This window comes from Euphorbia lathyris, chromosome 3 (genome assembly GCF_963576675.1).
Source record: "Euphorbia lathyris chromosome 3, ddEupLath1.1, whole genome shotgun sequence".
Lineage (NCBI taxonomy): Eukaryota > Viridiplantae > Streptophyta > Magnoliopsida > Malpighiales > Euphorbiaceae > Euphorbia > Euphorbia lathyris.
In genome coordinates this window covers 23517537-23535201 of record NC_088912.1, presented here as the reverse complement: position 1 = coordinate 23535201, position 17665 = coordinate 23517537, and positions in this window count along the sequence as shown.

Below are 17665 nucleotides of genomic sequence, written 5' to 3'. Positions count from 1 at the left end.
GCCGATTCTCCATCTTACTATCTCTTCATACTAGAGTTCTTTTATCCCATGGAGATTAAATACAGACAATATGATGCTTGTTTTTTAGGTGAATCATTACCTAAACCGAATGATGTAGGGAAAAAACGGTGTTGCTTCACTAAAACTAGATATGGCTAAGGCTTATGATCATGTGGAATGGGATTTCCTTTGATAAATGATGCTTCAACTGGGTTTTGCTCCAAAATGGGTTAGCTTGGCAATGCAATGTGTGACTAAAGCTTCATATCACATTATCAACGACAATCATATAACCTATCACCCTTAAACAAGGCCTATGATAAGGTGATCTTATATCCCCTTATTTGTTTCTGATATGTGTATTAGGCGAATCCCATAAGTGCACGGTTTCGCTTGTTGTAATATAAGATATCGATCCCACAGAGAACACAATTGATACTTAACTTATATTGTTTCTTTATTCGTTTTCTCGAGGTTTATAGAAGATCATTAATTTGGTAATTGAATTTACATAACTTATATGGTCTAATCTAGACTAATCCTATCATTCGTTTCATGCATGGCCCAAGATACTTTAGGGTTTTTTAACTAAGTATGCAATTGTTAGTACATTCGGTCTCTTGCAGTTGAAAATACTTAATCCAATCTCTCGATCTAGGATTAAGTGACTTAACCTGTTTTCAGATAAAAAATTCTAATTCTTCGACCTAGCATAGTGAATTAGGATTTATTAATAAAAAATCAAGTAAGTGATGGATGTAATACAATTATATTTTCATAAACTAAATCTCTTCTAGATTTATGAATTAATAACTAATCCATGCTTTGCTTATATGAACTTCCCCAGAACAAACATAAAGCAATAATGAAGATCATAATGAACATAGAATAATTTGCATTTGATTGATTAATTTCTGATGAATAAGTATTGACAATGTTGAACATTTAACTAAGAGTAAAGAATACAGGAAAAAGACTGTAAATCATCGGAAATAATAACACCTAATTACATATTTACTCACTGTCAGAACCTGAGTTCTGATGAGAGAATTTCAGAATAGAAAGAAGGAAAGAAGGAAAGAAGTAGAGAATTAGAGGAAGAAGGAAGGAACACAGATTACTGAGAATTGAGAAGAGAAGAATTTAGGAGAGAGAAAAGATAAAAGTGACTTCATTAATTCTTGGGTGATTTGTTAGTACAGTGTGTGACCTCTTATAGAAGAGAAGGCCAAAACAGTTGGTACAGCTGTGATATAAGACAGCTGGCACTACAATCCAAAATCCTAACAAACTCATAACAACTAGCTACTTTAGCTCATAGGACCTATTAAGGAAATAACCTAAATAACTAGAAGAAAGCAAACAGAATTATAAAAACTAATCCTTCGAACCCGATTAACTAATTCCCTTTCAAACCACTAATAGTCGTGACAATACCCTCCCCTTCAGAGCATTCTTGACCCCAAGAATGTAAAAAAGCAGCAAACTGAACTTGCCACACACACGGAAACTTCCCAGGATTGTCCAATGCTGTCACACCATGCAGTTCTACATGTATTTTAATTCCTGCAGGCTCAAGACTCTTAGTTTTGTCGCCCTTGAACTCCCGCAAGAGTGATGATGCAAAACTTTCATCCCCATTGGACCCTGTATCCAATTGCCGAGGGCTCATGATGTCCCCAGTGAAATTCCTCACTTGACTTATGAAGTGCACATGAAAATTGATAGCTGCAATCATTCCTTCGCCAAAAGTACCCCTAGTGTTGACCCCAATGGCCATATCAGCATTCATGGTATCTGGGTCTCCTGCCTTTCCAATGGTAAAAAGTAACTCATTTTCATATACAACCACTCCTTGCATTTCATTTGTCGCAGCCTGTCTTTCAGCTCTGTTAATGAATGTAGAAATTGCACAATATCTCTGCTGCCATCTTCTTTTTTCTATCTTGAACCACTTCATCTTCACTCTAGCAAAAGGCCCAAATCTGTCAAATGCCTGTGGAAGACAATTTTCATCAATAATTCCTGTTATTGACAAATGCATGCCAATTAAAGCGGCTGAAAGATGGAGAGAATCCTTGATGGTACCCACAATCAAACCAATGAAAACTTTTGGTGTGAACATATCTATTGCTGAAACTGAAGCACAACTAACAAAGGCACCGAACAAGGCAGAGGACACAAGGACTGCAGAGCCAATGACAAGATCCTTCCCAATAACAGCAGAGGTGTTTCCAACACGCAAGCAAGCATAAGCAAATTTCCCAATTTCATGCCATCTATCAATGCTAATCCCAACTTTTCCTCCATTGACCCATTGATTGTCCACTCCTAGAGCTACCTTCACATTTTGAGGAACCCACCGATTGAGTTCCTCCCTACGATTGTTGTGCAATTTTATATTAACTCCACAAGCAGGTTTCTCAAGAAATGGTGGATGTGAAGGAGAAATTTTCTTAGCATGCTTTAAAACCAAACTATTGGAAAAATTGACAATGCATATATGTTGTTCTCTAAGTTTTAGTGTCTGGACCCAAACAATAGCTTGTATACCAACACTTGTAAGCTTGTTACCGAATTTCCAAATTGCAGCAATGGCCTTATAACTTGGCTGTCTCTGGAATCTTCCAATTATCTCCTGCTGAAAGCCATTCCAACTCATGCTGCGAGTAGTTGCAGCAGCCAAAACTTCTCCTGATTGATGAACAAGTTCCCTATCTGCCAAGAATCATGCCAAACAATCTTGCAGCCTCTTCCAAACCTGTTACTCAGACCATCATCAAATTTGTGATTTACAATGGTGTTATGATCACCATCTTCTGCATTGTCACATCCATCCCTTGTGTTACTAAATGCTATTAAACAGGAGCATGCATTAACTACATATTCAAAACACAAGTCTACTCTAGGGAAATGGCCCTGCAAGTAAAAACCAATTCTGCGAGTCATGGTTGATAGAGTGAATGTGCCTTGTAAATTTTGTGAGCTTCCCTTTGATGCACTAGTTTTCCCAATGCGTAAGGAGACAATTGGTCCATCCATGTATTCGAGTTTCAAGGTGTCCATGACTTCAGAATGTATGAAAATATTAGGGGTAGATGGTATCCATTCTTGGAACTTGGAGCTGCTAATATTTTTAAAGCTATATGCAACACCATACCATGGTTCAACCATGTCAGTTTTCCGTACAAATTTATTTGACTTTCCAAGGATTCGGACATTGTTTGTAGGAAGCTGATTCATTGCTGATTGAATCGTGCTTGGACTGAAATTTGAGAACATAGAGGATTGCATTAACCAATCTATTGGAGGACATAACATCACATTAGGAGATTTCTGGTTGACTCCAGGTAGCAGATTGGTTTCAAGAAGAAGTTGCATGTTGGTTGGGGTGTTTTGGTTACAAGGTGCAGTGCTTAATGGAGATCTGAAGGTTGGGTTAGGTTTTTGAGTAGTTACAGGTGTTGGGTTGATTTCTGTAGTGGTTTCAGTGTAGGAATGGTTAGTTTGGAGCCATTGTTGTGGAGCTAGGAAAGATCTAAAGGGAGGATTGGGCTTAGAAGCCTCAATCACATCCTTGAGATGGATGTTCTCAAATAGAGCTTGTTTATAGGGATATATGAGTTCATGTGATCTTGAATCAGATTGATTTTCAGGGTTCCATTCCTTAATGAAATAAGAATAAGTAGAAACTGTAATGTTTGGGTGTACCTTTTCTATAGTCTTTTGAGTCTTCCGATTGATATCTCTGTAATCATGTTCTTGCATAACAGCCTCCTTTTGAGGTTCTCCATTGATATCTCCTGAAGCTAGTGAATGTGGAGCATGATCCTCCAGGTCAGGAGTTATAACATATGCTGCTACTGGTTTCCTGATTCCTCCATCAGACACCTCTTCAGGTGTATTTTCTTGATCCTCTACACTCATCTCTGTCTTGCACGGAAGATACGTTTCAGCCAGCTCTAATTTCTGCTCAGGCTTTTCATCAAACACTCGGGATGCAACTGAAGAATGATCTGAAATTCCTTGATATTCTCAAACCGATTGAGCCAATTTTGATAAGGATTTGCAGATTTGTTCATAATTTTCTTGTTGCTTCTTGCAAATCAGTTCCCATTGTTAATCAAACTTTTGCTGCCGCTCGCGAGACTCCCTACGGTACCGTTCCATTTTCTGTTCAAAATCTTCCATGGTCGGAGGAAAACAATCTCTGATACCAATGTCAGAACCTGAGTTCTGATGAGAGAATTTCAGAATAGAAAGAAGGAAAGAAGTAGAGAATTAGAGGAAGAAGGAAGGAACACAGATTACTGAGAATTGAGAAGAGAAGAATTTAGGAGAGAGAAAAGATAAAAGTGACTTCATTAATTCTTGGGTGATTTGTTAGTACAGTGTGTGACCTCTTATAGAAGAGAAGGCCAAAACAGTTGGTACAGCTGTGATATAAGACAGCTGGCACTACAATCCAAAATCCTAACAAACTCATAACAACTAGCTACTTTAGCTCATAGGACCTATTAAGGAAATAACCTAAATAACTAGAAGGAAGCAAACAGAATTATAAAAACTAATCCTTCGAACCCGATTAACTAATTCCCTTTCAAACCACTAATAGTCGTGACACTCACACATAAGACAGAGCATGCACAAGCTCCTGAAGGTCATCTGCTGTAAAGCCAAACTGATCTAGTAAAACATGGTAGTGTGTGGGCCTAGTTGTCCCCTGAGTTGCAAAGGAAGAAAATGTAAGCTTTACAAAAGAACATAAAACGAGCATAAGAATATTCTCGTAATAGAGAAATTTGATCAACCTCTCTTCGAACAAATGGCAAAACTATACACACAAAACCAATTGAGTCGCAAAAAGGCACCTTCTTGCAAAATGAGGCGAAAGGAATATAAAACTATAATTGTACAGAAACAAATGCGAGATGCCGAGGAACATAAAGAAAAATAATAAAAGGTAACACTAATGGCATAAAGCTTCCCGAAATGGGTTTAAAACAATTACTGGTGTTAAAGAAACACATGGCACGTAAACAAAGGACATCACAGCCACATTTGATTTTCAATCACAAACAATATCAATACAAACAAAACTGAAAAAAAATACAAAGCATTATATATTCACAATCATTTCGGCATGGCAGACTTTGTTGTTAATGATAGTACCTACAGAAGAAGAATACAACAATCATAACCAATAATCAATTATTTACAGTGTATAACAGCAAGTATCTAGAGGCTAACTAGGTGGAACATTCTTGGGCGCTCCAGGCTGAAAGAATTTTGTATGGTGATTCTTCTGAGCAACTATCACCACAAACTTTGGGTTCCATTTGTCATCGAGGAACTTGCATGCCTGAAATTTTTTTTAATGAAGTTTCACAAACTACATAATGGAAGAAAACAAATTGTCATGGAATTAAACTGAAGGTTGATCAAACCTCAATAATTTGGTCCAGTTCAACATTCAAAACTTGAGTGAATTGAGATTCACTGACGCCATCCCTATAACAAAAAGTAAAATAATCAAGACAGGAAAAAATACAAAAATCCAAGAAAAAGAAAAACTAAAACCAGACCAAATATTCCATAAACCCTAGACTTCATTTATCTACCATAAGAATTTTATGTCCTCTATTTGAATATTATATCAAAAAGCACTACTTTTACCAGAACTAGACAAAAAAACAAAGCATTAAATGTGAACATCCACCATCTATGTGATAGAAAATACCTGAAAATGATGATCTGGTCAGGTTTTCTTTTTCCTGAACTAGTGTAGAAGTCCAGCAGAAGTTCCCTAGAAAAAGAATAGAACATTCATTCATCATGAGCAGAGATTCTCTAAATAAGTCACAAAAAAAATCAGTCTTGTAAAGCATAAAACAAATGTCAGCCATCACAAGAACTAGATTCCACCTCATCATCCTATCACCCTTCATCTTCCCATCAGCTTCAGGCACTGGCTTGTATAGAGAGTCAATCATTTCCACCTTTGGGGACTGTGTGCGCACAGATGCCCTGTATCTGGAAATCAATGGCAATTGCCTGGAGCTGACTACCTACAAATTGAAAAAATTACAATGGGAGGAAATGGTATATCAGAAAAGAAGAATACCGAGCATATAAGAATACAACAAAAAATTTGTAACAATAATATACCGCAGCAATTGATGGAACATCAGAATGGCCAGGTGATCCATGAGATACATCCATCCCAATGATGATAATGGGAACCTTGGATATGAGGAGAATTGAAGGAGCATGTTCAACTGCTAACATGAAATCTAAACCACCAAGCTGAAATTTTTACTATAAAGGGTCAACGTTAAGTCATTGAAGATGTGGAGTTAGGGATATGAAAATTCGCTATATCTCACTTTTGCATTGATCTTGAGAAGGACATTTGTGATGTACTGATCATTCACCCGTGTGGGTGCAATGCATTGTGTGACGATCCCAAAATCTGCCAAATTCTTTTACTTCCATGGTCATTGAATAATTAAACAAACTTTAGTAATAAGGCTCTCCAAAAGAATAAAAATAAAATAAAAATGAAAAAGGTATTGAGAACAACCATATATGTCGTTTTTCTTCTTAGAAAGTATAAAGAGGAGAAACTTTGGCACCCTAGGAAGTTTAGACATTAGTTCATCAAACATTTTTTCAACTCTAAAAATAGGTGGGGCTCTGTTGAGCGATTTCCGCAAGTGCACGGTATACGCTTGTAGTAATAAAAGATATCGAACCCACAGGGAACGCTTTTTAACAAAAATTTATTTTGAAACAGTTAGATTTACTTTAAAGGTTTATAATATGTAAATTGGATTTGGTTTTGAAATCGCTAGAGTAAGAATTAGATTAGAGTATAACAAATGTTAGAAAATACTTCTGATTTAGGGATAAATTTACAAAACAGAAACGTTTAGTTCTTTAGAAAAGTAAACAAATGTATTCGTTTGCATTAAGCAAAGAAAACAACTTTAAACCTTATATAAATTATAACGATGAAATAAACGTCGATTCCTCTAATTTTAGGGCTTTGAACTGCAGACAATCCTCCTACGGTCGGGTTAGATCGCTACCTTAACCAAATTGATACTCTACTGATGATATCAATTTGCCTAAGTGTTCAACAAAGTTTCCTTGTAAAGATTTTGAATTTAACTACGTTTTAATGAAAACACCAGAACTCACTTCGGATCATTTACCAAAGTGCTACATAAAAATCTATCGAATAAAATGAACTTTATTAGATGAAATATGAATTTGATACAAGTTTACAAAGAACAAGAAGTATGAAAACATTTGACGACTTGCAAGTGAACGGGTTGTCAATCCTTTCCTTGGGTTTCATTAGAGTTTGTCAGACTCAGGGCGGATCCTCTACTCAATCTTCTCGCTGTAACTTCGTAATAGAGATTCGGTCAGCTACTACCAAAATGTAAACTAATATGAACAAATCTAAATGCTACTGTGTTTGTAATTATTGAGTAAACAATGTGTGTACATCATATTGCTTTTACAGAATGAACTCTAAACTCTGAATCGCTTGACTTAGAATTCCTGCATTAATTCTATACTAATCTTCTCTTTTTCTATATCTCCAACTCTCCATCAACTCTTTATTTATAGATGTTGAAGAGTCGTGATTGAAGTGTCGTGTCCATTGTGAAGGGTCGTATCCTCTGCGAAAGGATGTTTTTATCCACCCGAACGAACGCGTTTCGTCGAAAACGAATGTGTGCGAATGGCTCTCCAGGAATTTCTGAACTTGCCGAGAATGCAAATTCTCGACCGAGAATGGGGGAGCAATTATTTGGTCTTCGAAATCGTTAAGGGAATAAGCTGGTGACGCGTGTCGCGGCCGAGAATGGAGGATTCTCGGTCGCGACACAGAGTATTTTCCGTTTCTTCGACCTTTGTCCTCGTCCTCGTTTTGGCGTGTTTGATCTTCGTCGTCTTTGACTCCTTTTGTAGGGTTTTTATTCTGTTTTTAACCTCTTTTCGTTCCTATTTGGATTTTACCAAATATTTAGGTACCTTGCATGAAAGAAATATATTCGAATGTAAAAGTACTCTAAATAGATATAAATAGCACAAATTCGTAGCAAAACTGATGTAAATATTAATGATACTTTAGGTATATTTTGGGCTTAACAAATCTCCACACTTAATCTTTTGCTAGTCCCGAGCAAAATTTCACTAAATTTATTCTTTAACTAATCTCTTTATGAACATAGAACATATATCTTGGTATTACCTTTTAAATTAGTTAAGCCGAAAAGACTAACTTCGCATGGCAAATTTATACGCAAAATATCAAACTAACTTAGTATAAAGGCGATATATCATTCGTCTTGTATTTCTAATTTTAAAACTGAAGTATTCGGGACGAAATAAGCACGCATGTTATTGAGTCTTTCGTCTCAAGGCATTTCAAAGCACAAAATTTTCTTTCCCAAAACTAAACTAATATACGAAATATATTAATATGAATAAGTACTTAATTTTAATTTATTTGCTTAGTTACGCCCGAGATAAGGGTGGTCTTGATCGTAACTTTATACGTATTTTATTGCTTAGTGTTTGCTTAAGAGGTACCGACCATGCCATGGGTGGACGCAATCGTTACTTTAAACTTAAACACGCTTAATTTTTTGCTTTTAACGTTCCTTCTATACCTCGATTGTGATAAGGGTGGTCGCAATCGTGGCCAAAAGTAAACGGTACTTAATTTTCTTCCCTTTCATACCTCGATTGTGATAAGGTTGGTCTCAATCGTGGCCAAAAGTTAAGAATCCAACTAATTAATTAATTAATATGAATTATGAAATTTAAATTGTAACTTTGGGAAAAAGAAAGATAGCACATTTATCCTATATTGACTTAAAATTCAACATGTATTATGGCTAAAGTTTCCTTAAAAACTTCAATTGGTGTTAATGTAAGACGAAATCAAACCGAGCTAAAATTGTTAGTTCAATTTAATGCCTATAAACCTAATTGAAAAATTAAAATAAGATTTATTGTATCATGAATTGCATGATATAAGATAGAGATTGAAAATAAAGAATTTATTAACTTTAAAAACATTCACTCGAGACAATTTTACTTAAAATCGTATCGGAGATTTGTGAAAAATTTGAAAAATATTACCCGTATAGAAATATTATTTCTAACGATAATGATAACCTAAAAATAATCATAAGTTAAAATATATGTTTTATAAAAATAATGTTAAATAAATTGTGTTGCAATATATGTTGCATTTGCATAAAACAAGTGTTGCATTTATAAATTAGTCTTATTCATTGCATAAAAAGTATTCGTTACATTTATTATTTGTACTAAAAATTAAAATGATATATGAAATATCTCCTCCCACACTTAAATTGGACCATGTCCTCATTGGTGCAAATATGGATATAACATGAAAAATAAGCACGAAATAAAGCATACGAAATAGAATAGAAATTTAGCAAAATAAAAATCATTCAACATAGAATTAAAATTGTACGAAACATAATAAATAGTAATATTGTACCAAACTGAAATTTAAAAACAACATAATAAGATTAAAAGAAAAGATAAAACCTAAGCATTAGGCGGGGAATCCGGAGGGGTTGGTGTGGTTTTCACATTTCGGCGACGGAAGAATGAAAGCATCCGATGCCGAGTAGACCTGTGCTCGCGCCTCAAAGTATTGAGGTTGTCGTTCATCACCATATTATTCTCCACCAAATCATCAATTCTTAAATTCATTTGGCGATTATTGGAATTGATTTGGTCCAAAATCCGTCTTAAATCCACCGGATCATCATCTTGAGGTGCTTGGGTTATGGTTGAGCTTGCGGTGCACCTTCCTCTTCCTCCGCCGCGCCTCCTTCGTCGGTAACTACAAATTGGGAACTTGAAGCGCCTCCACCCATAGTGCCACGAAGATGGGCAATACGGGAAGCATATGAAATAAAAACAGGAGGAACCGAAGTAAGCAATAAGTGAGCCCGCTCAAGCGCCGAAATGTCCAAAATTGGAACATACCCATGGTAGGTGGACATGTCATAATCGGCTAACTCACCCCGTGCTCCCAAAACAATTGCAGTGATAAAATTACCGAGAGGGACTTGAATGGTATGAGCCCTCGAAGCACGAAATAAATTGTCAAATAGCATACCTATGCTATCAACCCTCAAACCCTTAAACAAACAGTCCAAAACGAACAAATCTCGAACTTGAATTTTGGAGCTCTCAACACGACCAAACAATGAAAAACTCAAAAATTTATGAAAGAAGAACACACAATTGTCCTTAATCAACTTGCTTGATGTATTTTTGGAGTTAAAATATTCTTGATCCGAAAGAGTTTGCCAAATAGAGTCGTTATCAAAATCCTTAGGCTTGTCATAGAAATCACTAGTAGGGAAACCAAACATATTCCCCATAGCCTCATAATCTATGGTATAAGTTACACCATTATTTCTAAAGGAAATTGATGTCTTCTTCTTATTCATGGTCAAAGTGACCAAAAACTCTACGACATATTCCATAATACGGGGAAAACGCATAGAAACAAATTCTTGCCAACCTAAAATTTCAATGAAAGCATCAATTCTAGTAGAAAAATCCAATGCCCTTACCGAATCGAAGTCAAGAAAGTGCATATCCACAAACTCCCGCTTGGAATTGGAAAAGTGAATGAATCGAGCGGCTTCCTCCTCTGTTTCAATGTCAAAATAGGCTCCGCAACGTATACGAAGGCGATTAGCTTCTGTAACTTAAGGCTTGTGACCAACACGCTTTGTTCTAGGCATATTAATGGTGTTTAGGGTTTACAAAGAAGAAGAAGAAAGGAAAAGAGAGAAAACCAAAGGTTGAAGATGAAGTGAGAGTTGTAAATGAGGAATTGAATTATAATTGATTAGTAAAAGAATAAATTGGGAAGAGTAAAAGTAATTTATGGGGAAGAGTTTAGAGTAGGTGATTGGGTAAAAAGTGAGGTGATGTGAGGTTGTGTAAGGAGTAGGGTTATATAGGGTGAAATAGGGAGATGTAGAGGTAGAGTAAGAATAGGAATAGGCTAAAAATATGTCAAAAATCCGTTCGCCCTACAGGTCGCGTGTCACGACCGAGAATGCCTATCCGCGGTCGCGGCACGCGAATTTCAGAGATTTTTTTTCTAAATCGGCCTGTTTTTGCTGGACTTACCGAGAATATATAATTCTCGGCCGAGAATCGGTCCATTGTGCTGTTATAAGTGTATTTTGACTTGGTTTGTGCAATTTCTTTGATCAATTGTGTCCTGAATTAAATTAAAACTGTACCTGCACTTAAAAACTTAAATGAAAAACATTAAATTTAAGGAAAACCAAAGGTTTATCCTTATTAATTGTAAAAATAAAGAGAAATAAATGTCATATTAAGATGTAATGAAACATTAATGGACATTTATGTATATAAGTTAAACGAATCATGTTAAGTGAAATAAATACAAGTTCATGTATTAATTAATTGAGTTAAACCTAAAGTAAATAATGGAGTAAATGTATAATGTGATAAAAGTATGAACATATTTGTTAATTAATAAAAACCATATTAGTGCATTATAACCATTTTTATTTTCATTTGAGCAAGAATGACTAGAATTGGTCAATACGAAGAGATTTAGTATAGATTGATCCATGATCTCATAGGAAATGGAGCAAATGTATATTAACTATAGTCAAAATAAGAAATCAATGAAAATAAGTAGAAATTTTTATTGAATCAACATATATGTACAAAAATTGAAACAAAACATAAAAACAAAGAATGAAATGAAATCACACAAAATACATAAATATTTACAAAATATTAAAAAAAACTTATAAACCTAAACTATTCTATATACTCATCCCTATCAATCGGGATTTCTCTATCCCTATACTGTTCAATTTTCAATTGCACGAAAGCTTGACGTTCTGGTGCAGAAAGAAAATGCGGGCCTGCTCGAAAAACACGTTTCACTAGACCTTCATATTCCAAAAACTCATAGTCTAGTGTCGGAAAAGATTCATCCTCACTCCAAGGAACAGCAATAGTACCCTTGGTACCGAGAATTATTCCGCAAATTATATTCCCGAATCCAATCTTTTTATCCTTGGATCGAGAAGCGGCAACAAGACCCTCCATCAGAATTTTTGAAGAATCAATTGTATTCCATATCTCCAAGGACATATAAGTCGGTGTCGCGGACCACACTGCTAAATGTGCGACCGAATAGACTGTGACACAGAAACTTGTGGAGATACAGCATTGAATTGGAGTGAAAAGATTGATTGTAGGCAAGTCGAGGATTGAAACGCCAGAATCCAGTGAGCATTCTCCATATGTCTGTGGATGTCATATCTTTGCCAGGATGACGTTTGATTATATCCCTCGGGGGAAAACCAAACCAGGCATGCAACTCGGGATATCCGAAAGTAAATATTTCGCCATCTCGACGAAAACTCAGACGCACCCGTCGTTTGTTAACAAAACGAATGGTACAGAAAAATTCGAGAATCCAATCGCCAATTATAGGAAATCGCATGTTGGCGAATTTTGTCCAACCCAATCGTTCCAAATAGCGACTCATGTCATCGCTTATTCCGAGTTGTTTATTCAAAAACTCATCCATATATAACATTCCAACGAAGAACTTGTAACGAAGCCTCCAATAGCGCCTGCCTTCATCATGATTGAAGATAGGAAATGGCGCACCATATCGTTTGGATAAGTCGGGACGTTTATTGCTTGAAGCAATAATTTTCTTAGGGGATTTGTGTTTAGTAGTCCTGGTTTTGTGAAGAACTAAAGAAACAAATGTGTCTGTAACTTAGTTAATAATGGTGTTTTGAGAAAATCAGAATCTTGTTCTGATAGAGATGAAAAGAATATAACAGAACTTTGATCCTCTAGGATTTATTTATAGGATTTTAGGACGAAATGAGGTGTTGTTTTGATGTGAAAAGGCATAAAACCATACCTCTGAAAGTTGCAAAAACTCAATTTTTTGATTTTGAAAAGCTGTGTCTGCAGGATGAAGAAGATACAGGTCTGATGGTGCAAAAAATTCCCGTGTCGCGACCGAGAATCCCAATTCTCGGTCGCGACACGCTGATTTCCTCACGAAAATCAGGCATCAAAACCCTATGTTTTTTATTCTCGGCCGAGAATATAAATTCTCGGTAAGTTCAGAAAATTCCTTACCTGTTTTGATAATTCTGAAAATGTGAATTCTCAACTGAGAATTCTAAATTCTCGGCTGAGAATCGCCAAATTTCTCCTAATTCGAACTAAAGACCTAAAATTAAAATAAAAGCATGACTTAAACATATTTTTATGTATCTAAATATAAAGTCTATTAATAATTAAAAATCATAAAATTGGCATGTGTAAAAATTAAACTAAACTAAATTAAAAATTAACAAAGCAAAACAAAATAAATAAAAATAAATAAAAATAAAGATAAAGTACATTAAATTTAAATGAATTAATCTTCAGAAAAATGCGTTACGAACGCAATTTCTTTGTTTGAAACATTTTCGTAATAGATTTTACATCTATTACCGTTAACTTTGAAACGAACTCCGTCAGGTCCTTCAAGTTCTAAAGAGCCATAATCAAATACTTTAATGACTAGATATGGTCCTGTCCATCTGGACTTAAGTTTACCTGGAAATAAACGGAGCCGTGAATTAAATAATAGCACCTTGTCCCCAATGTTAAAGCTTTTGACTTTAATCTTGGCGTTGTGCCATTTTTTCACTCTTTCTTTATATATTTTCGCATTTTCGTAAGATAGATGACGTAACTCGTCTAACTCATTTAAGTTGAGCAAACATTTCTTACCTGCTTGTTGCAAGTTAAAGTTAAGTTCCCTAATAGCCCAATAAGCTTTGTGTTCTAATTCGACTGGCAAATGACATGCCTTCCCATACACTAATCGGTATGGAGTCATTCCTATTAGTGTTTTAAATGCAGTATGGTATGCCCATAACGCATTATTGAGTTTACAAGACCAGTCTTTTCTTGAAGACGAAACTGTTTTCTCTAGAATCCATTTGAGTTCTCTATTTGATATCTCTGTCTGACCATTCGATTGAGGATGGTATGGCGTTGACACGCGGTGGCGTACTCCATATTTTTTCATAAGCGTATCAAAACTTCGATTTATAAAATGGGTACCGCCATCACTTACAATGACTTTAGGACAACCAAATCAACAAAATATATCTTCAAGAAAACCAACAACAACTTTAGAATCATTCGTCGGGGTTGCAATTGCTTCAACCCACTTCGAAACATAATCTACGGCGACTAATATGTAAGTTTTACCAAAAGAAGGGGGAAAAGGTCCCATGAAATCTATTCCCCACACGTCGAAGACTTCAACTTCTAACATGTTTGTGAGGGGCATCTCATCTTTTCTGCCTAAATTTCCTGTTCTTTGGCACTTGTCACAACGAATAATAAATGAACGGACGTCTTTAAATAATGTAGGCCAAAAGAATCCACATTCAAATATCCTGGCTATTGTTTTACTAACGCCGTTATGTCCCCCATAAGAGCTAGAATGGCATTCCGACATTATAGACTCATATTCATTTTCACTAACGCATCTCCTAATTATCCCGTCACCACAAGTTCTGAACAAAAATGGATCTTTCCAAAAATACTGTTTAATATCAAAGAAGAATTTCTTCTTTTGTTGGAAAGTTAATCCTTCCGGAACAATGTTGGCTGCAAGATAATTTGCAATATCCGCATACCATGGCGACATGACACTTTTTATTTGATAGAGATATTCATCAGGGAAATCATCTCGTATACCGATAGTCTCACCTATAGGACCGTTTTCATCTTCGAGTCTTGATAGATGATCAGCGACAAGGTTTTCTACTCCCTTTTTGTCTTTAATTTCTATATCAAATTCTTGTAACAATAAAACTCATCTAATTAGATGTGGTTTTGCATCTTTCTTAGCAAATAAATATCTTAAAGCTGCGTGATCAGTATAAATAATGACTTTCGAACCTAACAAGTATGACCTAAACTTATCACATGCAAAAACTACAGCTAACATTTCCTTCTCGGTTGTGGTGTAGTTTAATTGTGCACCGGACAGTGTGTGACTTGCATAGTAAATGACATGAAGTTTCTTATCCTTCCTTTGACCTAAAACACATCTGACGGCTAAGTCACTTGCATCACACATGATTTCAAAAGGTAAATCCCAATTGGGTTTAGCAATAATAGGTGCACTGACTAAAGCTGTTTTCAATGTTTCGAAAGCTTTAATGCAATCCTCATTAAAATCAAAGGTCGAATCTTTCATGAGTAAATTAGTAAGTGGTTTGGAAATTAGAAGTTTTTAATGAATCTCCTGTAAAAAATTGCATGTCCTAAAAATGACCTTACTCCCTTAACAGTAGTTGGAGGGGGTAATTTTTCTATCACTGAAGTTTTTGCTCTATCCACTTCTAATCCCTTTTCAGATATTTTATGTCCTAAAACAATTCCCTCGTCAACCATGAAATGACATTTTTCCCAGTTTAATACTAAATTTGTTTCTTCACACCTAGACAAAACTTTATCCAAGTTCTGTAAGCATGAATCGAAAGAATCTCTATAAACGGAAAAATCATCCATAAAAACTTCCATGATATCTTCAATGAAATCATTAAAGATTGCAGTCATACAACGTTGAAATGTTGTTGGTGCGTTACATAGACCAAAGGGCATTCTCCTATATGCAAATGTTCCATAAGGACATGTGAAGGTTGTTTTGTCTTGGTCATCCGGGTAAATATATATTTGAAAGAACCCGGAGTAGCCATCTAGAAAACAATAGAAAGCATGACCAGCTATTCGTTCGATCATTTGATCAATGAAAGGTAGAGGAAAATGGTCTTTCCTAGTTGCTTTATTAAGGTTCCTGTAATCTATACAAACTCTCCAACCGGTGGTGGTTCGTGTAGGTATTAATTCACCTTCGTCATTCCTTACAACAGTTATGCCTCCCTTTTTAGGTAAACAATGGATTGGACTAACCCATTCACTATCCGAAATATGATAAATGATTCCATTATCTAGAAGTTTAGTAATCTCGTTTTTTACTACTTCTTTCATATTCGGATTTAAGCATCTTTGCCTATCCGCTTTAGGTGGCTTAGCTTCTTCTAAGTGAATTCTGTGCATTACAATACTAGGATTAATTCCTTTTAAGTCTGAAATTTGCCATCCCATACTTCCTATTCTATTTCTAACAACATCCTTTAATTTCTCTTCTTGAACATGTGTTAGTTTGTTAGAGATAATTATAGGTAGAGAATCGCCTTCGCCTAAGAAAGCGTACCTCAAATTGTTTGGTAATTCTTTAAGTTCTAATTTAGGTGGAATTATAATTGAAGGCAGAACTGGTCCATCTTCTCGAATCAAAGGCTCTGGGTCCTTATCTTCTAATTCTTCACTCATTATAGGTTCTATTATTTCTTCTTTTTGAACAATGTCATTTACACATTCTTCAACTAAATCAAGTTTCATACAAGCGAAATCCTCCATAGGATATTTCATTGCTTGGTTCATATCAAACTCGATCTTATCGTCTCCTATTCTTAAAACTACTTTCCCTTCCGACATATCAACTAGAGCACGTCCCGTGTTCATGAACGGTCTACCAAAGATTAGCAGACAATTAACGTCATATGTAAAATCTAATATAACAAAATCGGTAGGAAAAATAAATTTGTCAACTTTAACTAAAACATCATCGATAATACCATATGGTCTTTTAGTGGTTTGGTCTGCTAATTGTAAAACCATATTGGTGCGTTTGATATCTTCTTCTAAGCCTAACTTATTAAAAATAGATAATGACATCAAGTTTATGCTTGCTCCTAAATCACAAAGATAACTTGGGAATTCAATATCTCCCAACTTACATGGAATGGTAAAACATCCGGGATCTTTGAGTTTAGTGGGCAAATTACTTGACACAATTGAACTACAATCTTCAGTTAGCGAAATGGATGAAATTCATTCCCAACTGATTTTCTTTGAAATTAAATCTTTTAGGAATTTACCGTAATTGGGAATTTGCGTAATCGCATCCATAAACGTCAAATTAATATGCAAATTTTTAAGTTTGTCTAAAAATGTTAAAAGTTGTTTGTCATAGTCCTTATTGCGGACTTTGTGTGGAAAAGGTGGTTTGGGTACAAAAGTTTTTGTACTTGAGTCAATTGATGTATCTTTTTGGTTTAATATAGCTTCTTTGGATTTTGGTAAATCAGTTCCTGGTAAGGTTGAATTTCCGGGTATTTCCGGACCTAAGTAATTTTTCCCTGAACGAAGAGTGATAGCCTTTACATGCTCTTTCGGATTTTCCTCCGTATGGCTGGGAAGACTTCCCTCTTTGCGGGATGGAATTGATTTAGCGAGTTGTCCAATTTGAACCTCCAAATTATGGATGCTAGATGATTGGTTTTTAATAAGCTGATCGAATTTATTCTCGATCCGTTTAAAACCATCGTCGTGATTACTTATTTTTCCGCTCATAGCATCAATAAATTTGTCGATTTTAGAAGATAAAGTTCTAATCGTATCTCTTGATTGATTTTGATAATTAGTGGTACAA